The sequence below is a fragment of the Camelus ferus genome, chromosome 29 (assembly GCF_009834535.1).
Source record: "Camelus ferus isolate YT-003-E chromosome 29, BCGSAC_Cfer_1.0, whole genome shotgun sequence".
NCBI classification, from domain to species: domain Eukaryota; kingdom Metazoa; phylum Chordata; class Mammalia; order Artiodactyla; family Camelidae; genus Camelus; species Camelus ferus.
The window spans coordinates 23,921,897-23,944,920 of NC_045724.1; positions in this window are offsets into that span (position 1 = coordinate 23,921,897).

Sequence of the window (23,024 nt, forward strand, 5' to 3'; positions counted from 1 at the left end):
AGCACATACAATGAAGTTAGAGGAAGCCTTTTGAAGCTGAAAAACAAAATTATGTCGCTTACAATACTACTGATGAATTGTCCATCACCTGGGCTAAACTTTCTCCTTGTGCGCTGCTTCCAGTTCCTTCTGTCCCACTCAAGGGCATGGTAATTCTCTCCTCTCCTGCATCATCATTTTTATCTCCTCCATTGGATCACTGTCACCTCCTTACATGGTCAGCTGATGACGGCTCCCAAAGGTGTGTCGTGTTCTAATCCCTGGGGCCTGTGAATGTGAACTTATTTGGAAAAATGGTCTTTGCGGATGTGATTAAAGTTAAGAACTTTGAGATGGGGAGATAGTCCTGGGTTGTATGGTGGTCCCTAGATGTGACCACAGGTGTCTTGTAAGAGAGAGGCAGAGGGGCACTGGACACACACAGAAGGCGGAGGAGGCAGGGTGGCCACGCAGGCAGAGATTGGCATGATGTGGCCACAGGCAAGGAAGGATTCTCCCCTTGAGTCCCTGGAGTGGAGCACCGCCCTGCTGACCCCTTTATTTTGGACTTTGAGCTTCTAGAATTGTGAGCAAATAAACTTCTGTTGTTTTAAGCCACTCAGTTTGTGGTGTAAAAATAAAAAACCAAAACAAAACAAAAACTCTGTTAACTGTCCTTCCCCTCCAGCAACTCCCCTTCTATTTACAGCAGAATTCCTCGAGGTAGTTGTCTACACGTGCAGGCTCTGATTTTTCTTCTCTCAACCTCTCTTGAATTTATTCCCGTCAGGGTTTTGCCTCTCTCAGGCTCCTGAAATTGCTTCTCAGAATTGCCGGTGACTTCCATGTCGCTAAGTGCAGTGATCAGCCACCCTGGGCGCTCAGTGACAAGGACACGGGGGATTACTCCCTTCCCTGGCATGCTGGCTTCAGTCGGCCCCCAGGACATGGCCCGGGCCTTCCTGCCTGCTCTTTCGTGGTCCTGGACGCTGGTTCCGCTTCATCTTCTTAAGGACGGAGCCAGCGCCCTTCTCACTTCTTCCCTGGAGAGCTTATCTGGTCTCATGGTTTAGCTACCATCTGCTTCCAGTGCCTCCCAAACTTCTGTCACAGCCCAGATCCTTCCCTTGCATTCTGAACGTGTGTGTCCAGCTGCTGGCTCGCCCCGTCCACTCCGATGCTCATCAGCGTCTTGACAATAACACGTCCAGGACTGGCTCCAGGTCACTTCCATCCCCAAACTGGCAGTTACTCCCGTCAAAAATCTTTAAGGTCTCCTTTGCCTCCTGCCCTGCAACATGTCCCACTAACCCATCAACCAATCCTGTCCGTTTTCCCTCCAACACACACTCGGGATCCGATCACTTCCCAGCAACTTTATTGCTAACACGTAGGCCACGGCGCCATCACGTCTCGCCTGGCTGCCTGCAGTGACTTCTCCAGTGGTCTCCCTGCTCCTCGCCTGCCTCTCTTATGTTCAGCTAGTGCAATGCCTGGGACATAATAACACCCATCGAATATCTGTCCAATAAATTAGTATATGAACACGCTTATGGAATGTTATAAAAAGCATGAAAGCACAGGCAAAATAAAGGCATCGTGAACAGATAAACTAAGAACCATCACTAAAAAGGTCAGCAGAACTAGGGTGCAATTCTCACGTAAACAACATGGTGATCACGGATGAGGTAAATCCGGCTTTCACTTTAACAAAGGACTTCTTGCCTCCCACGTGGTCCATAAAGCCTTCGCTTCCAGTGTTCAGTGTGTCTTCAGAATGTCTCTTGGAGGTCGGCTGCTGGCGTTATTTTTGTTTCCTTTATTTAGCTCTCGGAGTCCCTTAAAATGCTGTTTGAATCATCCAGATTGTGGCCTTGACGTTCCCCTTTGTTTCTGTTGTGGACACAAGGCCAGTTAATACCCTGAGAAACGGCCTCATCGGGGCCCCAGGTGACCTCTGTAAGCTCCTGAGCAGGAACTTGGATTCCTGCCTCAGGGTTCAGGGATGGTTTTCCCCGGCCTGGGGGGGTTTCCACATCACATGACTCCAGCTTCCGAAACCAGGCTGGTCCTCTCACTGGACATCACATTAGGAAGAGTCTCTTTGTTGACAGAAGCTAGCTTTGGTGTCAGTTTAGCAAAGGCCAAAGTCAGAGTGAAACAGTACAGTCAGTGGCATCTGAATGACTATTATGAGAGAAAGACAGCCTTGCCAGATTCTCCTGAACAGAGAAGGATGAATGTAGCACTAAAACAGAGGTGTAGACGCCGCCATGAGTGGCCGCTTCGCTGTGCTGACGGCGCTAGTGCGTGGAGTCAGAGAGGGACCGAGACAGTGTGGGGACATCGGGCTCATGACAGGACACCTGCAGCGTCTCCAGGCCAGAGAACCAGTTCGGCTTTAACGCTGTTAAACAGCTCTGCCCCCTGAGTGTCTTTTCTGGGGGCCGCTTTCTAAAATACCTATGTGAACACCCGGAGACAAGAGTTAAAACACAAATCACGTGACGTCACTACATTTTATCAGAAGACACCATTTTTTTCCAGTGTGATACACTTTTTCTTTTGTGTTTGTTGGGTCTTGGGGACTAATGGGTGCATTTCATGCTCTGGGCCCAGAAGAATGTAGATTGGGCTATCTGTTTACATTTTGCTTACATTCTGAGGGTTTCCAAGCAACTCTTTATTTTCCTATGCACCTATGGTCATTGTGTGTTAGAGTAAATATGCCTGGATTGAATGTAAATGATGCAATGTTCTGGGGCAGTACGACCTTTCACAAAGAAAGCAGGTTAGTTAGTAAGAGGTAGACCTTCAGCCAAAGGGCAAGAAATGTGCACTGCTTGCCTCCCTCCCAGGGCACAGAACCAACTGTGAAGGTGTGTTTCCAGTGAAGAATGAGTGTGGTTCCCTGGAATAACAGTGAGAGTGAGGATGCAGACGCAGAGGGAGGAAGGGTGTAGGGGAACGGAATTGAGGAGGGGTGCCTGTGGCCCGGCCCCTCAGCTGGCCGGCCGTACAAGAGGCTGAACGGGTGCCAGCAAGATGACGGAATTGCATCGCCACTTGTGAGGAAGGAGATGATGCCGCTTGCCACCGGGCAGGCACCGTCCTGGACCGCTGGGTCCCGTCAGTGGAGGAACCAGAAGCTCTGGTCAGTTTCACTGGTCACTTGAGGGATTCTGGCACCTCAAGAGCCTCAGGCCCCCAGGGACACCAGGATGCACTTTATTCCAGGAATTGGGATTTTGTGTTTTCGAGATTACCAGAGGTGTCTCTTGTCTCCATTAGGGAGGAGCCTCCCTGGTCCCAGGGGTGCACACTCAGGACAAGTAGGTGAGGGAAAGGAAAGCTGCGGAACAGGACAAAAACCAGAGACCTGAGCAAGTGTGCACGTGTGTGTGACTGAGAGAATCAGAGTCAGGTAGAGAAGAAAACAGAGACGCCTGGGGTGCTTAAGGTTGGGTTTTTGATAAACTCGAGTGTTTTGGGTTCCTGCTTCTCAGGAACACTGAGACTAGAAGTGAGACCCAGACGTGAGGCCACCTCTGGGGCTTCCCTGCCGTTGCCTTGAGGGCTGACCTCTTTTCCCTCTGCATAGTCATTTGTCTTTGAACACTTGGTAGAAAAAGCAGGGCAACCAACTGGTTTGACAAAAGGCTAAACAATGGTCACCTACAGCGTGAGACCAGTTTTCTGTGGTCGCAGTGCTTATCGCCGGGGGGGGGGACAAGGCAAGTGGGCCCTTTTAGAGTTTCCCATTCTATGAATCACCACTTACAGAGCTTTGATCAAGGCCCCGGCACTTTGCTGACTGCTTTCCGTGTGTGTCCCAGGATGGGGAGCCCACAGCAGCTCTGGGAGGTCTGTTCTGTTATCCCTCCATTGAGGAGCCAAAGAAGGTGGGCTGTCTCGTCACAAGTTCCACAAGCAGTAACTGGAAGACCGGACCATGGGACCACAACACCGCACTCTTACTCACCGTGCTCAGGGGCCTCTCCATCTTCGTAGCATTTAAAACACCAGAAAGCCCAACTTTGGAAAGTCAAACAGCTTGGGAGTGTATGGAGAAGATGTCAGCATTGTCCCCCAGCTACCCTAAATTAACCTGCCTCTTTCCACACCACTGTAGACAGAAAATTAATCTGTTATTCAGGACAGCATAGTAAATAAGCCTTGTGAAGTAAGCCTGCCTCACAGTTAAGGCAGGTTTCATGAATGGCACACATGGTGCTGTAAACCTCCTCCACGCAATACCAGAAAGTGCAGCTTTATTATATTCTACTCACCATGATGCAAGTCAAGTGGTTTTGCACGGTGATCGTGTAGGTTTTCTGAAATCAAACTGAAGGTAAAAATTGGCCATTTACTACGTCTTCAAATATGACCTGACTCGTCGGAAAGGATTTAGGTGATGGCGCTTCTATTTAATACGACTTCTACGAAAAAGAATCCCTTACTTACCTTTGTCCTTGGAATAACGTGGAATGAAGCTATTATGATGTAGATCTTTTGACTGAAGAAAATCGTACAGAATCCAATTGGTAAATGGACAGAAGTGGAGATTAGCTGTAATATTAATGAGATGTTCTTTGATTCAGAGTATTTATTTAGTTCTATTCCCCTTGAAAAGGCTTAACCAGACATGGCCTATATAGGAACAGTTAGAAATAAAATGAGACTTTACAAGATCTTCAAGATTATCCAAGAGCACAGAGAAAGAAATGGCAAAGGATACCGTACCCACGTTTACCTCTTGAGGAAAATGGGAGAGACAACATGCTATAATTGGGCTTTCTCCAGAATATGTTGAGAGTACTTCCTTTTGCAAAAATATTCACGGGCCATTAATCATAACCTAAGAACTGCATCTCACGTGAAACCCAAAAGATCCTCCTTTGGCCACAGCCCAAATGAATTCCTAACAGCACAGAACATTCAGTTTTCAACTCCTCATGTGCTAATTACTGGCCCACCTCTGAACATATCCCAGAATGAATCCCGTTCACCCACATGGTGAGCACTGTCACCCTAGAACGTTTCTCCTCTTGGCATTAGAAGCACAACTGCACTGTCTTCCGACATTCCCAACACATCCCCTAGGACGTGAAACGTCGGAAGTGGACCAAGCCCTTCCAGAATGTTCTGGTGCTAGGAACCTGAGAGCCAAGAGCCATGGCAGAACACCAGCTGGAAGACACCCATCCCTACCTTCCTGAGGCCCCTGGGGTAGACAGGGGTATTTGAACCTTCCCTTGACAAGCCCGTGTATCCTGGAGACTAGCAGCGCCTTCCAGCCACATTTTGTGTATTTTTTAAAGCCACATAGTTTCAGGTCATTTCCCCAGCTTTTGTCTGAGATGGTGCCTACACTCTTAAGAGTTGATTAAAAATAAATTCCATGGAACATGAAAGTGTATATTTCAGAGAGACCTATCCTATTATAGTAAGAGCGTGGTTTTGTAGTGTGGATATCGAGCTTCTAGAACTTTCTGTATCTCGTTTTATAATCATTAATAGTTTACAATCATCTTAATTAGTAATTCCTCTTAATAGTTTGACAAACCACTTATCATCTGCATCTTGTACTTGTGCAAACAGTGTGTAGAACCAGAAGCCTCCCCGCTTTTTCCTTGCAGGTTTATCCCACTATGCAGGGAGAGCTCAATGAGTCACATTTTCCCACAGATCATTACAAAACTTCTCCAAGAATGTCTCTTCATTCCCCAAATGGGATTCCCCTACAGGTCCATCAGGGAGGCAGTAATGACAGAAAATTCCAGGATTGCCCACTTATGTTTACATATTATCTTCACAGGCCCCTGTAGATGAAACATCATGGGGTTTCTGGCTGTTCTGAATGTACTGGCAGCAGCTGGAGTTCACAGTGCTTTGGTTCCGGTCTTGACAAATAAGACAGTAGGTATGCTGGGGCAGCCTCGCCACACTGGTTTGTAAAGGAGGCAGCGTGTGTGTAAGAGCAGAAAACAGCTAGCCCTGCAGGTGGGAAGTGACGAGACACCATTCCCCCAGACGAGGCTGGGGGTTCACGGAATTTGGCGTCCGTGCTCGGCATGCTGCCACAGACAGCACAGAGCCTTCTCTCCCACCCAGGCCGGCGGAAGTGACTTCTTTCTGCTTTCTGGTTGGTAGCCTAACTACTTTATGTCACACCAGACTTAAGCCTTGGATGTTTCACGACCAGCGTCCCCTGCATGTGAGGGTGACAAACGGCACTTACTTCACTTCCCAAGGCAATGTCAGTCGCCCCCCACCCCCCACCCCGCCCGCATCAAGGAGGCATGGCACTTCTGTGCCCAGACTTCTGTAAATGAGCCTGGAGCGCCTCCGCTGCAGGGCTAACATGGGCCGAGGTATTGATTCCCTCGCTTTTGGCTGTGAGCGGCTTTTTATGGAAAGCATCGACTCAGCCGTTCGCCTCAGCGGAGCTACTTTGCATGCTCGGAACGTGCCGCTTTTGCTGCTGAGTCGCAGAAATCAGAGAGGATCCTGTAGACACTGGAAGTCTATTCAGATGACTGTGGAGATTTTACTTCCATGTTGCAGAGCTGGGAAAATAAAAAAATGACTGCTTGTATCACCATGGGGTCCTGCCCCATGCTCTCCCCAATACAGAAGCATGAGATGTCTTGAGAAAAGACTTTGCTGCATGTGGTTTTATCAGAAGCTTTCAGGGAGGCTGTTCATGACCCTTTCCCTGAGTCACTGACCACCTGGTGACCACCAGTCCCCTATGCAGGTAGCCTGCTCAGCCTTGAAGATGAGTTGCTGTGGCTTTCTTTGGTTGTGTCTTTTTGATGAAAAATTTGATTCCAAATTACTGATTAGTCAGGGTGCAGAGATATTATAAACATGATTTTTTATGTCATAAAGAAACGAAAAACACCAAACCGTTCACTTTTGGAACGCGGATTGTGAATTCCTTAGGGTCAGAGATGGCGGGGTCAGTGTGAGTCGGTGACAGTTCCGTGTGTACCAGAGGGCCCAGAAAGCGTCTTTATCACGGACGTCATGATCCAGCTATCAAGCGCTCGTCTGGAGACCAGCAGTGTTCTCGCAGAAGCCAGTAGCCTTTAACCATTCTCTGGGAGTCAGGCAAGGGCAGTAACTCCTTCTGAAACATTGAATGAGAGCGTTCTGTAGGCAGTGTAACTGACCAGATGACGTCAGCGGCTCTGCGGAGTCATTCACCTCACGTGACTGAGCAGTGGCCTGAGGTCCTCAGAGACTGACCGTGATGTCAACAGTCCTTCTGAAGTCTCGAAGAGGCTCGTTTGTTGTTTCTTGTTACAGAGATCACATCCTGGAATGCTGAAAGGTCTCCCACTCATAGTTCCCAATACGAGGTTTAGAAAATTCCAGTCTCACAAGTATGTACATATTTCAAAACCTTAACGGAGGAAGTGGTGTTGCTTCAACGTTCAAAGCTGCCAAAGGGCTGAATGGCACAGCCTGGTCTACGTCTGAGATTCCCTCCACTTTATCTGGAATACAGCAGAGGCTCCAACATCAGGATGATTGTGTTCAACTGACTTAAAAATAACAGCTGTACTACGGTACTCTCTCGACTGTGCTCCAGACATCTGCAGCCATTTACTTGGGACGGCCACAAGACGGGCACTGTACTGAGTTGTACACACAGCAATGACTAACTGTCACAAAACTAGGAGGTAGATGTTAATCTCTCCATTTTATAGAAAAAGAGAGAAAGAAGTTGTCATATTTTGAACAAAAATTGATCTGATTCCAAAGACAGGACATTTATGCTAAAACTGTGCTGTCTGATGTGGAAGCTACACGACCAGTAAACGCGTGGCTGTGGAGGACTTGAAATAGGAATCGTGGCTGGTCCAAGTTCAAGTGTGCTGCTGTCCACACTGGAGTCAAAGACTTAGCGTGAAAAAATGTATGTATAAATGATATCACAGGACTTTCACATATTGACATTTATTAGAGCTGAAATGATAATATTACAACATATTGAATTAAAGAAAATATATTATTAAAATGAATTTCATGTTTTTCTTTTTGCTTTTTAAAACGGAGCTATGTGAAAACTTTAAAGCACCTATGGGCGTCTCATATTTCCAGTGGGCAGAGCTGTGCGTGTCTGTATTCAATTTTAAAACACCTTCAACTTTTACAGATAAACATTCTCTTGGAACTGAGGAATTCTTTTCTTCCCTCCAAAGCGAAACACACTGTGATTGAAAATAAAAAAAGAAAAATGATAGACTTGTCTTACAAATTCAAATTATGTATTTAAAAATTACAAATACATTTATAAGACACGGATGAAATGTAATTTTGCCTTTTAACTTTCCTCTTTTAAGACTTTAGTATGACTACTTTCTGTTGCCTTTATTTTCTTCAAGTGTCCACAGTTTGCTTGTTTGTCTTCATAGACCAAGCACCGGATTTTGTGGAAGGGGTCTCCCACATGAGTACAATGTTTTTCTCTTTAAAGGTCTCTTTTGTAATCCATTCATTTAAGAAATGTGCACAATTATGGGGAGCCTTTCCGAAATGATTGCAAAACCAGAAAGGAGATGCGTACCAGGAGCTACAGCACTGCAGCAAGTACCTGAAGTCTGCATTTCTCAACTCTTAGAGCATGGAATTCAGACTGTGACAGCTTTCCTAAGGCATCCCACAGTAGCATTCCTCTGGTGGACATCGCTGGGTGCATGTGCAACAACTGGACATGGCGCTCTGCTGTTAAATCACATGACATCACGGGACCTCTACACTTTCCAGCCCTCTCCCTGACGGTTCTTCATTGTGGTCAGCCAAGGCTTTGCTCCTCAAGACTGAATCCGAACCACCATTGCAAGGGGTCTGAGAATGACATCTTCAAAACCTTCAGCAAATTTTTCAGATCAGACTGCCTGCTCAGTTAAAAAAAAACCCCAAAACCATAATTTAAACCCTTACTGGTACCACCAGGGACTCAGACCATAAAGATCAGTGAGACGCGCTCACTTGTTTCTGGGTTGGACATTCTCTCTTCAGAAGCAGCTGTAACCTGATTCTTAGAGAAAAAGGCAGCCCCAGGAGAAGGCCCAGCAGAAAAGCATCACTCTCCAGGTTCCAGATTCCAGGCCAGTCACGTACCTCCCTTCTGTTGCCACTTGTCACGTGCGAGGAATTTGAATGTCTTTAGTCTCACAATGCAGTTTTGGGGTATTTTTTTTTATTGTTGTGAATCAGATGATTTAATCTTGTTCCAAATTCAGCCACGGAGTCTGAATCTAAGACCTCTGTGACGATGAATTTTCCAGGTTCCACAATGGATTCTTTGCTCTTTATTAACAAGTAACACATATGAGGCAACCAAATCTCTTGTTACGAGCCAGTCCAACTCAGAGACTCACTAGCACGGGCTGGTACCACGGACCAAACTGCTGGGTGACTTTCTAAGTCTACACCTAGTCATCAACTAATTGCTAAATAGGAAAAGCCATATGTAGTTAATCAGTAAATTAAATCTCTTCATTTCAGATTCTATACAGGATGAAATTTCCCTTTCCCCTCTACTGCCCTGTTATCACCAGGGAGGTTGAGATAATGGCCCTACCGGTACAAAATGACTTTGATAAACAACTTGGAGTTTGCATCGGTCCTTTGGTTTTCCCCTTAATTACCTCCCAAGGGGACGACAGAGATGCAGTGTTGCCCTGTAGGCAGTGCCTTATAGTTATGGTCTTTGCTCTCCACTTGTGTTTCCGGAACACTGCTCTCTGTTTTCCTTCTCGAGTAATACAAAGGCTACAAAACACCAGCAGAGTAGCTTTCTTGGCTTGGAATTTGACAGGTTGCTTTGAGTTCCACCTAAGAAAGTGCCTCTCACTAACAGAGGTGTTTCCAAATATTTGAGTCTTTCAAAGTGGCTTCTTTCTTTACCTGACGTGTGTACGTGTGTGTGTGTGTGTATGTGTGTGTGTGTAGTCAAGCAGCAAAACAGAACCCATCACTGCAGCTCACTAGGACACACCCATGGAACAACTGACAGAATGTTGACATCGAAGAAATATAACAACTCATATTTTTAATGAATATTTACAGTGTTGGAGTAAAGTACCCACCTGGGAGGGACATAGACTCTAAAAGACACTGTGATCTGTGAAAATCAGGAGCAACCTTAGCTTCTGGTGCTCACGCGGACCAGCAAAGCTGGCAAACGTGTCTGTTGAACTTCTCAGCTCACGTGTGAGGCTCAAAATGTTCATACCTGTGCAGATCTGTTCCCTGTGATTACCCCAGTCTAAGAGATTCCACTAGAAAGTACTGCTTGCCAGATTGGCATTAACTGTGCCCTTGCATAGGGATCAGAGAGCCCTCTTGGGACCCGGGTGCTCGTTGCTCTTTGTCTCTCTTCTCCCCTCCTCTGGTGCTGAGGGTGGAGTTAGGGAAAGAGAGTGTTTCCAGGTGTACGCTCTTCACATCATGATATGAAGAATTTTTATAATTTTTACAGCAGTATAATATATTGCAGGAAATAGATTAGAACAATTAAATTACAAGCCCTTACTTACAAGTGTATATATATTAAACTGATTCCATGCAAGTGTACTAGTTGTAACACTTTCTTAATTTCTTCCCATATATGAGTTAATAAATGTTTTTTTAAGTTTGAAAGCAAAATAAAAGAAAAGTTATTTTTGAGACTGTCAAGACTATCAGCTCATGGTTACACATCTTACCTTTATTTAAAGACTGGATTATCACTCCCCATAGGAGGAATGATTGTTAGGCTGTCAAAAAGGTGAATTTTTTTAAAAAGATGGATAATAATCTCAAAATTACCTTCACCATACTTCTAAATAGTATTTTCTTAATTAATACTAAAGCAAGGATAATATCTAGAAGGAATGTAATTAAAAGCATGGAGGATGGATCCAAATGGCTGAGGTCCAAATCCTCATTCTGGTTGTAATGTATGTAACCTCTCTGTGCCTCAGTTTCCTCATCTGGTAAATGGGGGTCATAACAGTATCTACCTCACTGGGTTGTTGTGAAGCTTAGGTGTATTAATACATCTTCTGAGCTCAGAACAGTGTGTGGTAGGTAGAAAAATGCTCAGAATATATTAGATCTGGTTATCTGTAAACCTGGTAGTAAAGTGAAAACAGTCGGAAACTTCCAAAAATTTAGTGGCAACCCTGTTAAAGTCCGATGCTGCTTCATCTGCAAAGTCACAGGCTTTTTATTTCTACTGGAAGTGCTAATAAGCAAATACATTCCCACAGATGTGCCAATAGAGGATGGAGACACATATTTGGGAAGATCTGAGAAAGTTGGGAATGTGAATTATCCTGTAATTGTCATCATTTAAATATGGACCTATATTGACTGTTACATTGGGTATCAAGCATCAGTGTTCTAGAAAATTTAGAAAATATAATTGCAATATTTTATTTCTGAAAATTATTTTTTCTTGGTCTATCTCTGATCTTACACGAAGAAAATAAAGTTTGCTCAAGAGATAATGATAATAATAAATGGAAGACACAAAAACTCCCTTCATTGATTAATTTAGACAACAAATAAAAATCTGAAGGTAATTAAAGTAAAATCATAAAAGCTCTCCACTCTGCAATATAAGAAAGAGTCTCTAAATCCCAGTTTAATTTTTCTGTCGTGTGAAATATCCAGCTGCAATAAAAAGAGGAAATGTTCTAGTCTCTGCTTCTGTGTACAAATTTCATACTCTCCTTTCTGTACTTTAAATGCCATCAATTAAATCACTGGTCAATTAAAGCACTATCCCCAGAACAAATGTGTATTTGCCTTAAATCTGACGGAGCTTAAGGTTTAAAATCATGCACAGCATATATAACCATTAAATATAAAATAGTCATTTATCATATTTTATTAACAAAAAATGACTAGGAATTGGCTTCTTACGAGAGAAATTTTCCATTAACAGCAAAAATCATTTCCCAAATAAGATGGACTCCCCTGCTCTGTCTACTGAGGACAATTTTAATTGTAAATGGTTGTAAACAATTTTATAGTTTGTTTGATGGTTTTTTAGTTTATAGTTTTTATAGTTTAGTATTGTGTATGAGAAACAATACTTTAGGTTCTTCAGGATTTGGGATGATGGAAACATGCTGAAGTAGAATTGGCTTTGTACACCCTGTTGGAAGAGGAAGTATGAATCTAAGAGCAAAAGCGCTGGTTTGTTTTCTGGGATAATCCAAGTTTCCTCTTTTGGGTTTAGACCCCTTCCCGCCTTGTTTCTAGCTCTGTACTGTTCTTTCTCTGTTCTAAAAGAGAACTGAATTGAGTCCCAAGCTGTCTTACAGCAAACTCAGTCTGACCGTCTTTATCGATTATTTGTTTATCTCACTTACTGTTTTTGCCCCCACCAACACCAGCAGAAGAGTTTTGTCTCTGGGACAGAACTCTCTTGTCAACACCGTCCTTTGACCCAGACCAGAGAAGGTCCTGCCCTGGGCTGGGGAGAGTCTCTCATTTTCTGCTCTGAAAGTGCTCTTCCTCCAGGGTAAGGAATCCAGCGAGAGGAGGGAACTTGCCAGTTCAAATCCTGCGCCCTCTTCTAGAACTTTTAAAATCACATTCAGGCTCCTAGGACCCTGGAAATCCCTGCTCAAGGCCACTCCCTGGGCCTCCGCAGATCCCTGCGCTAAGGCCATGCTTCCCAGGTAGATATAACCTGTCCCGTGGCCACAGTCTGCAGGGGCCGTGGGCAGTCTGGACTGAGATACCCACAGGCGGGCGCAGGAGGCCCCTCGGACGCGGGGCGAAGGCAGGGCGGGGCGGGAAGAGGCGCAGGACCACCGGCCGCCCAGGCTGGCCCTCCCTCAGGTGACAGCCTCATCGCAGAGATCCAGGAGGCACAAACATTGTTAAGTTTGACCTGGCCTCCCAGATTATGAAGAAATACTTGTCAAAACAGGACTCGAGAACAAACTTTGTTTAACAGTTTATTACCTTGATTTAGTTCTTTTAAATACTTAGTCATATGGTCTCTGGTCCTCCTATGTTCTGCGTATTTGGTCTTAGATCCCCATTTTCTCTTTTATTTCATAAATTCTCCTTTTTTAAAAAAAAATCTTTCCTTTCTCTGTGCTCCATTACATTAATCCCAATGCCATTTCCCCTCTTACCTCTTACTGCAATGTACCTGCTCCATCTTCCTCGTTCTAGAAACAGGTTCTGATGGGTCTGCACACACCGGGCCAGTCTGCAGCCCCGAGCCAGCTCCGTGGGTATGCAGAGGTATCTCACTGCTGTTTTGATTTACATTTCCCCAGTGAGAATGATGCTGGGCATCTTTTATGTGCTGATTGGCCACCTGTAAGTCTTTGGGGAAATGTCTGTTCAGATCCTTTGCTCATGTAAAAAAATTTTTTATTATTGAACTATAAAAATTCTTTATCAGTTCTAGATATGTCCTTTATTAGACACATGGTATGCAAACATTTTCTCCCATTTTGTAGGTTTGCTTTTTTCTTTATTGTGTCCTTCGAAGCATACATTTAAAATAGTTTGCTGAAGTCCAGTTTATTTTTCCCGTGGCTGCTTGTGCTTTTGCTGTCATATCTGTGAAACCGTCGCCCAGTCTAAGGTCTTGATGCTATTATAAATGGAACTGCTTTCTTAGATTACAATTTCCGATTGCTCATTGCTAGTATACAGAAATATAATTGATTTTTGTGTATTAATTTTGTATCCTGCGAACTCACTGAACTCCTTTGGTAGCTCTAACAGATTTTTGTGGGTTCATGAGAATTTTCTAAATACAAAGTCAAAACATCTGGAAATAAAGGTAGTTTTGTTTCTTCTTTGACAGCCTGGAGGCCTTTTGTTTATTTATCTATTTTTCGCCTGATTTCCCTGGTAGAACCTCCAGTGCAATGTTGAACAGAAATGGCAGGCATAGACGTCTTTGCCTTGTTCCTGATCTTGGGGGGAACCACTCGATCACTCACAGCAAGCGTGTCAGCCGTGGGCTTTTCATAGATGCCCACTGTAGGGTTGAGGAATTTTTCTTCAATTTCTAATTAAGTGTTTTTCTCATGGAGGGTGTTAGATTTTGTCAAATGCTTTTGCTGCATCCATTGAGATGGTTCTATAGTTTTTGTCCTTTAGTCTGATAATGTAATGTATCACACTGGTTGATTAACACAACCTGTATTCCTGGGATAACCCTCAAATGGTGTGGTGTGTTATCCTTTTTGGATATTGCTGTTCAATTTGTGAGTCTTTTTATGAGGACTTTTGTGTTTATGTTCCTAAGAGATATTGGCCTGCAGTTTTCTTTTCTTGCAAAGTCTTTGTCTTTTGCTATCAGGATAATGCTGGTCTCATAGAATACATTTCCTTCTAAACATTCCTTGGTTTTCTGTTTTGAGGATGAGTTTTGAAGAATTATGTCAGTTCTTCTTTAAACATGTTGTAGAATTTACCAATGAAACCATCTGGTCCCTGGCTTTTTTGTGGGGATGGTGGGTAAATTTTGATTGCTAATTCAATCTCTTTATTTCTTATAGGTCAATTCATATTTTAAATTTTTAATTGAATCGGTTTCTATAGTGTGTATCTTTCTAGGAATTTGCCTGTTGCATATAGGGTATCTAATTTGTTGGCGTGCAGTTGTTCGTAGTGTTCATGTAGAGTGCTTCATTTCTGGAAGCTCAGTAGTGAGGTTTCCCTCTCTCATTTCTGATTTTTGTAATTTGAGTTTTCTCTCTTTTTCGCTTGGTCAGTCCAGTTCGTCAATTTTGTTGATCTTTTCAAAGAACCAACTTTTTCTTTCATTGATTCTATTTTCTTCTATTTTCTAGTTTGTCTATCTACACTATAGTCTATTACTTCCTTCCATCTGTTAGCTCTGCATTTACTTCGCTCTTCTCTTACTATTTCCTTTAGATGAAAAGCTAGATTATTTATTTGAGGTCGTTCTTTTTTAATATGTGTGTCTATTGCTGTAAGTTTCCCTCTGAGCCCTGTTTTCTCTTCGTCTCATAACTTTTGGTGCATTGCGTTATTGTTTTCATTGGTCTCTAAGTATTTCCCAATGTCTGTTACGATTTCTTCTTTGACCCTTTGGCTGTTTAAAGAGTGAGTTGTTTAATACCCACATGTTTGTGAATTCCAGTTTTCACTATGTTATTGATTTTAGCTCCATTACACTCTGGTCAGAGAAGATGCTTTGTATGATCTCAGTCTTTCAAACTTCGCTGGGACTTGTTTTGTAGCTTGTTGTACATGCTGTCCTGGAGGATGTTTCGTGAGCACTTGAGGACAAGGTGTGTTCTGCTGCTGTTGAATGGAGTGTTCTGTAGATGTCTGTGAGTTCTGGCTGGTGTGCGGTATTGTTGAAGTTCTCTATTTCCTTAGTAACCTTCTGTATGATTGTTCCATTCATCATTGAAAGCGGGGTGTTGAGTCTGTATTTCATCATAATGTGTCTTCGTGGGAATCTCTTTGCACTTATCATTCTTGAAGGTAATTGAGGTTTTTTTGTATATTAATGTTTTTTTTAATCAAATTTGGGAAGTTTTTGTCATTATTCCTTCAAGTGTTCTTTCTGTCCCTCCCTCTCTGTCTTTTCCTTCTGGAACTCACATCAGCATCTGTTGGGATGCTTGGTGATTTCCCACAGGTCTCTAAGGCTATGTTTATTTTTCTTCAGTCTTTTTCCATTCCATTCTTCAGGCTGGATAACCTCAGTTGACATATCTTCAAGTTTGGTGATTTTTTTCCTTCTGCTTGATGAAATCTACTGTCGAAATCCTCTAGTGAATTTCTCATTTCAGTTGTACTTTTCAACTATATTATTTCTAGTTGATTCTTTTTGTTTGTTTCTGTCCCTTTATCAATAGTCTCGACTTAGTGAGTCTTTGTTCTCATACTTTCCTTTATTTTTTAGACATTGTTTATTTTAGTTCTTTTTAATATTTTATTTTATTTTTTGAGGCAGGAAGTAATTAGGTTTATTTATTTTTTTACTTAAGGGAGATACTGGGGACTGAACTCAGGACCCCGTGCATGCTAAGCATGCACTCTACCACAGGGCTATTTCCCACCACCTGAACATATTTTAAGTAGTTGACTTAAAGACTTTGTCTGTAGGAGCAGACTCACAGACATAGAGAACAAACTAGTGGTGATCAGGGGTAGGGGTGGGGCAATACAGGAATGAGGGAATGGGAGGTACAAACCACTGTGTGTAAGACAGGCTCAGGGATGTATGCACAACACAGGGAATACAGACAATATTTTGCAATAACTGTAAATGGAAAGTAACTTTAAAAGTTGTATGAATTTTTTAACTTAAAAAAATAATAAAGACTTTGTGTCTAATCTCTGGGTTTCCTCATGGACAGTTTTTATTGATTGATTTTTTTTTTCTTGTGTGTGGGCCAAACTTCCCTGTTTCTTTGCCAATCTCATAATTTTTTCTTGAAACTAGACATAAATAATATAGTGAGGCAACTCTGGAAATGAAATTCTCCCCTCTTTCTGAAGTTTGTGTTTGTTTCTGGCTGTTTGTTGTTGTTTGTTTCTTTAGTGCCTTCTGAACTAATTCTGTGAAGTCTGTATTCTCTGGGTGGCCACTGACATCTGTGCTTGGAGAGCATACCGGTCAGCTAATGATTAGACAGAGATTTCCTTTAACATCTGGAATCAGTAATTCTCCCAGTCTTTGCTGACAGGGTCTGTGTGTGTGTCGGGTCATGCCTTCAGCACTCAGCCAGGCACTTTGTGCCTCTTCCCTTTCACATCTTGCTTCTGCAGGATCTCAAGTTTAACCAAGGTGACAGCTTAGGGTCTTCTCTGGTCTTTCTGAGAAGACACACAACCCTGGGCATGCATTTGGCCCTAAATATGCATGTGACCTTCTAGATTCCCATGAACACGTTTCAGCCTTTCAAAGCTCTCTCTGGACCTCTCATGCCCCAGCTTTTCTTACTAATCATTTTGGTCAGGATTTTGTTTGCCCCAACTGTTATTTTCTGCTTCAAGCAGCCACATTGTTCAGTTGCCTCTACTTGTTTCCAACAAATGTCCATGGGGAAAAGGCTGTTTGTACAGACTGAGCTCTAAGTCAGGTCAAATAAAGGTAATCTTGCAAATGGAAATACCTAGTGCGGGGAAATACCACACAGGTCAAATGATGGTGACTCTCTGGGAACGGGTTTTAAAGGAGCTCCCCTAGCCTCACTTTGCCTGCAGAGGCTGCCAGATTGCGGGTTTTCACCGTGGTTTCTTTCTGGCTGTTCATTTTCAAGGATTCCGTGGTGCTATAGAGGAAAGGGTGAAAACAGAGCCAGCGAGAACACCACCAAGCTCACTGTCCTCACTGAGATTTAGCTCTGTTGCGGGATTGCTGCAAGCTTTCGTTAGTTTCTAGAGTTCAGAAAAAGTTGAGTCTGATGATTTTTGTTGCTGTTCTTAATGCAAATGGAGGAGAGGATTTTTGGAAGTCTTTACTCCACCATTTCTGTTTGTGTCCTCATCTTCTTTGATTCTGATTGAAATAACACAAAATCTTGTCTTTCCTAAAAAAATGTATAAGAAAAGTTTCTTCTAAATCTTTCTTGGTTCCTCTTTTCAGGTAAGCCAAAAAGTCTCCTTCTTTTAAATCTTTTATCCATATTTGAGAGGTGTTCCCCTTCCTTCTTTCATTCTTATATTTTCTCCTAAGTCGTCTAGAGCCAAGGACGTAGTAACGCCACATCGCACACGTTTGCTCCCTCCTCTTGTTTTTCCCCACAGCACTCATTTACCTCTGGCTCTGGTTTGGCAGCCGTCTCTCCTAAGTTCCTGCCCTTCAAGGTTCCTGCCTGTTTGTTGTTGTTCTTGTTGTTTTTCATTTTTTTTGGCTGGAATTCACCATGCCAAGGCAGGAACTACTTCCAGATTGTGTCTCTAAAATCCTGCTGGTCTCCAGCTGCTCCTGCAGTTCATAACTTTATTTCACTCTCCCTCTTCCTAATTCATCTCGGCTCTTTCTCAAGGGCAAAGGCTTTCAAACTGGAGTCTGCTGAGCTTGGGGTGTAGACTATGTGGGGGTAGAGGAGGGTAGGAAAGGCCAGGGGGGAGAAGCTTCAAGACCCCATCACTCTGATCAGATCTGCTCACCTTTTATCTGTTCCATTTGCTTAAAACTCTCTGTAAAACTTCTTTTTAACAGGGTGCTCCCTGGCAAAAGGAAAAAAAGTTTGAAAGTTATTTCTCTAAGGAAAACATCTCATTGTGGCCACAGATGAAATTGATAGGATTCAGAGCCTAATAACATTAAAGAGGACCCACCATTAAACAATTCCTATTTCATAGGACAGACTTAAAGCGGCTACATTCTCTAGAACTCCAGGCATTAAAGTTCAGCCTTTTATTTTCTAGCTGAAAACCAAAGCCTAGAGAAGGTAAGTGGCTTTTCCAGCATCAAATCATGATGTTGCTGGAGCCAGAAGCCAAATCCCAGGGCATTGGCAAGGGTGGGTCTCTCTCAGGGTCCTGAGTGCCCAGCACACTTCTTAGCCTCCTTCGTTCTTAGTGCGTGAATGCATGATTCTCCCCTCCCGGTGGAAGGCCCTTCCCCCTTTAGCTCACCTTAGGGGCTCTGCTTTCCTTCCCGCCACTTCCCATGCCTCTTTGATTAGCCTCCTGTGGGTCTAGAAGACGGTAGCAAACCCTCTTATATGTTCTTGCTTTAATCAGCGATGCCCACCCCGACTGTCTCCACATCTCTTAGTTCAAATCCCTAAATACCTGTTTGGCTCAGGTTGGTCTATGGATTAGCACCCTCTAAGCTCCCTAGTCAGTTATCTGGTCCAGGAAATTGCAGCCATGGGGTTGAGTACCTAGTACTATCATGGCCTTCTCGATCTGCCCCTTCACTGAGTGGTGAGGAAATTCAAAGAGTGACAAGTATTCCAAAGAGTGGTGACAAAGCATCCCTACTGGAGCAGTCATCTTTAATGTGGGCTTAGAGACCAAGAAATGTTATCCAAGTTCTGTAAGTCTGTTGATGAATATTGTACTGTATTAGGGTTCCCAAGAGAAACATAACCAATGGGAAGTGTATATAGAAAAATATTAGTTACAAGGAATCGGATCACATGGTAATGGAAACTGGCAAGTCAGAATCTGCAGGGCTGGCTGGCAGGCTTAAGACCCAGGAGAACTGATAAAGTTTGAGTCCAGGGGAGACCGAGGAGAGTGGATGGTGTAGATGAAACCCAGAGGCAGTCGCTGTAGAATCCCCCCTTCCCGGGAGAAGTCTGGTCTTTTTGTTCTATTTAGGTCTTCAACAGATTGGATAAGATCCATTCACATTCCAGATCACCATCTGCTTACTCCAAGTTCACTGATTTAAATAACATCACCCCAAACAACCTTTTAAGCTGACACATAAAATAAACATCACATTTACTTTCTAGCTCATCCCAAGCCACTCAGATACCACAGAATGAAAGTGACTTGACAGCCTTCCTCGGTAACTCATTTCCATTCCCTTTTTATTTAACCCAAACCACCCTTGCTTTTCTTTACCTAAATCTCACGGAACTTCACGTGCACGGGAGGGTCATGGAGTGCAAAGGGACCAACACGAAGAACAGAAAGGGGACTTCAAGTGCTGCCCAAGGCCGAGTAAAGCGGCTGTGTCTTCTACAGAATTCCTTGACCCACGTAACCAGTGTCATATTTTGACTAGTGGGTGAGTGATTGTTTTGGACGGATTCAGTCCATTCTGTAGGGTTGGAAATTCCTGATTCCTGATTAACTCTCGCATGAAGAAATTCAGTGATAAACAGACCACCAGCTAACGTGACCAGGCAGTGAGATTCCTCACTGAAGACGCCGCATTCTGCTGTCTTCCCTCTTCCCCTTGGAAAGTCAGAACAGCCTGTTCATTATCAGTGCCGTATCAGCTGTAAAAATTAAATAATGCCACGAGACCTAATTCATAGGAATGTGATAGAGACAAACTGATTCATGATGAGCACATCTTTTAAATCACGTGGGTCCATTATGTAAGTGCTAAGTGTTCCTGTCACCCCTATGAAAAGATATGAGTTACATTGTTGGAGGTCTTCCTTGCCCAGAGGAAGAAAAACGAATCTCTGAGAATGCCCCTTTGTAGATACCTCAGCCATAAAGGCAAGAGTTCTAACATTAGGTTGTAAATGTCACGTACTTTAAGCCTGGAAAAGACACACCCATTTCTGGTAGCATAACCAGAGATCTCAAACCAGTGACGCTTGGGGATACTGCCCCTTCCATCCTGCAGGTAACCCAAGGATCATTTCTCATTCGCCATGCCACCGTTCTTTAAAAACAACACAACTTTCGAGATCCCACCCACATCTTAGGACTTCTTGGCAGAGCTGTGTTTTATTCTATTCCATGGTGCGAAGGGACATCACTATATTTTAAGTTATACTAGAACGAATACAGTGCGGAATTCACTTTTGATGTTACGTATTATCCAACGGCTAATACGCTACTGAAATAGGGCCACGACTCTCAAGTTGTGTTAGGCAACATTTAGGGGGAAAATGAAAAAGTCAAGTCTGCTGAGACAGGCCATTCTGTGTGTGCAGTGGAGCAGCGTGGCTTCAAGTTAAGCAGGTGACGTGATGAAATTACAGAGAGAGCGATGCCTGCAGCCGCATAGACCAGGAGAGGCAGAAAAAGCTGACTGTGTGTACAACATCGTTTTCTACTTTTGCTTTTGACAATCCCTTTGAATTAGAACCTAACTTTAGTGTTTTCTGACATTGCCTCCAAAATTGCTTTTATGTCATGTTCATGTATCCTGAGTTGAGGAAGCATCTTAGGAAGTCAGTTACACTCAGGTTTAAAAAAACCTGATGGCACCTGCTGACAATCTGTTCCTTTTGCAAGAATGCATATTTTCTCTCAAACGTCCATTGGGGGAGTGAAAAGCACCTTGGAAGTTTTGACTCCCTCAAGTTCTAGTTCACCGAAGTACTGTTCCCTTCACAAGAGGCCTCCGTGCTCATCCTTTGCCCTGTACAGACCAGACATTCTAAATAGACTTCATCTTTTGCTTCTGGTAAACATGTGGTTGCATTTAACAACAACAACAGAAAATGTAAACCCGCGGTTTCAATAAAATGAGCCTTCTAATAAATACTTTTAATAAGCTATCACAAAGGAAAAAATGGCATATTCAGAGGAGAAAAAACTATTTGAAGAAAAACATACTAATTATGCACATTCAAATTTTACTCTGAAAATACAGTTAAAGAACCAGCACATGCATTTGATTATCTCATGTTCCTATACTTCAGGCTGTCCTTTGCATTCTTTTCCTGCACAGGTATTTTTCACAATCATGGTTCTGATTTACAATCTCACCACTTCTGCATTAGCAGTGACACAGGGGCAGCCAGTATAAGGCCAACAGGAAATGAGCTGCGTTCTGACTTTATCCCAACAGGGAAGACAATGTGTTTATAATTCCCCAGTAGGAAATCACATCTATTTCTCTCCACAGCTTGACAAGATGATCGTATGTCCTTTCCCTCTCTACTAACTTAATTTCACAATAGAGCTAAGTCAACAGGAATAGACTGCTAATGTCAATCCGAACAGACGCCAGCCTCACCTCTCCTGTCAGTTGCATGGAACTCAAGTTCATTACTGAAAGTATTTATATTTCCCTTTCCCCATTGTCAGAGAGGGAAAAAATGCCAGGCTGCAACTTTTACCATATCGTTTTTTTCAACAATTATCTTCTTATCATCTTCCCCTAACTGTCCTCATCCAACTGACCTCCACCGCCATTTTTAACTGGAAGGTTCCATATGAAGTAGAGTGACATGCTGTTTATATTTACCCAAAAAGGCAAGTATAAATCTATTTGTGCAAAAATGATTCCTTAAATCAAATTTCCAGACTCAGAAACCATCTATTTAATTTGCAGAACTAGCCTCTGATGAATTTTCCTCAGTGACATTCTGTTGCTTTCCAAGTTGAAAAACATCTGGATGATGAATGTTTCAGTGCTGTTTTGTCCTTAGCAACATAAAATGGACTTTACAGCGGAAGGAGGCAGATGTACTGACAGCGCTCTCTCTCTGTGAGGTGCATGGCCAAGGGCCTCCATATGCACTGTCCTTAAGATGCTCCTTCTCGGAGGCTTTTACTGAAGCAGTGACCCTCCTGAGAGAGTTACTGGAGAAAGACAGAAACCATACATTGGTGCCTAAGGCTGGACTGCGCTCCTGTTGGGACATCTATGCATTCTTTAGCTGAAAACTTTCTTCATCCTGGGTAGGTGGTCATATGGTTTTGTGTATGGGGCTGAAATTTAAAAATGAAGAGGAGAGAGGTTACACTGAGTACTTGCACTGCACGTCGGACGTTTATTCACGTGGCCACAGGAAGAAGAGATTGACAGACCCGTGCTCCCGGACCCCACAGGGAGTGGTCGAAGGGTGAAGGGAGAGAAAGGGGGTTGGTTATGTATATTCATGCAAATGCGTCTGTCTATCTATTATCTATGTATCTACCTATTATCTTTTAAAGAGAGTATGGACTCATAAAATTTATTTATTACAGGTATGTCTTTGGGGAATACATTACCTAGAAAAAAGTTTCCCCACTCAGGGCTTGCACTTCTTAAAAATATAGCTATGTGATTAGTTAGATAATGACTTTGTTGCTTCAAGGATAGGGAAACGCAATTTAGCTCCGATGTTGAAAAAACTTTTGGAAGAAAAGATAAAGATTCGATTGTTCTCTGTGTCCAAATTACTGCCCTGCTTTTTACTGTATGTCTGCATAAGACCCTCGCTACCTCCTCCAACTTTGCACCCTTTCAGGAAGTCTCGTGAAAGGTAGGAGGAACTGCCTGTCCACTGTGGGCGCTGCGCCCAGTAGCTGCAGCTAGGGCTTAAATTCAGCGCTATGGCGAGGTCGAGAATCTCATGTGAGGCTCTTCCTGAGGGTAGCTCCCTGAAAGTGACCACACAGGTAACACGATGCTTTAGAAGAATCATTAGAATCATGTC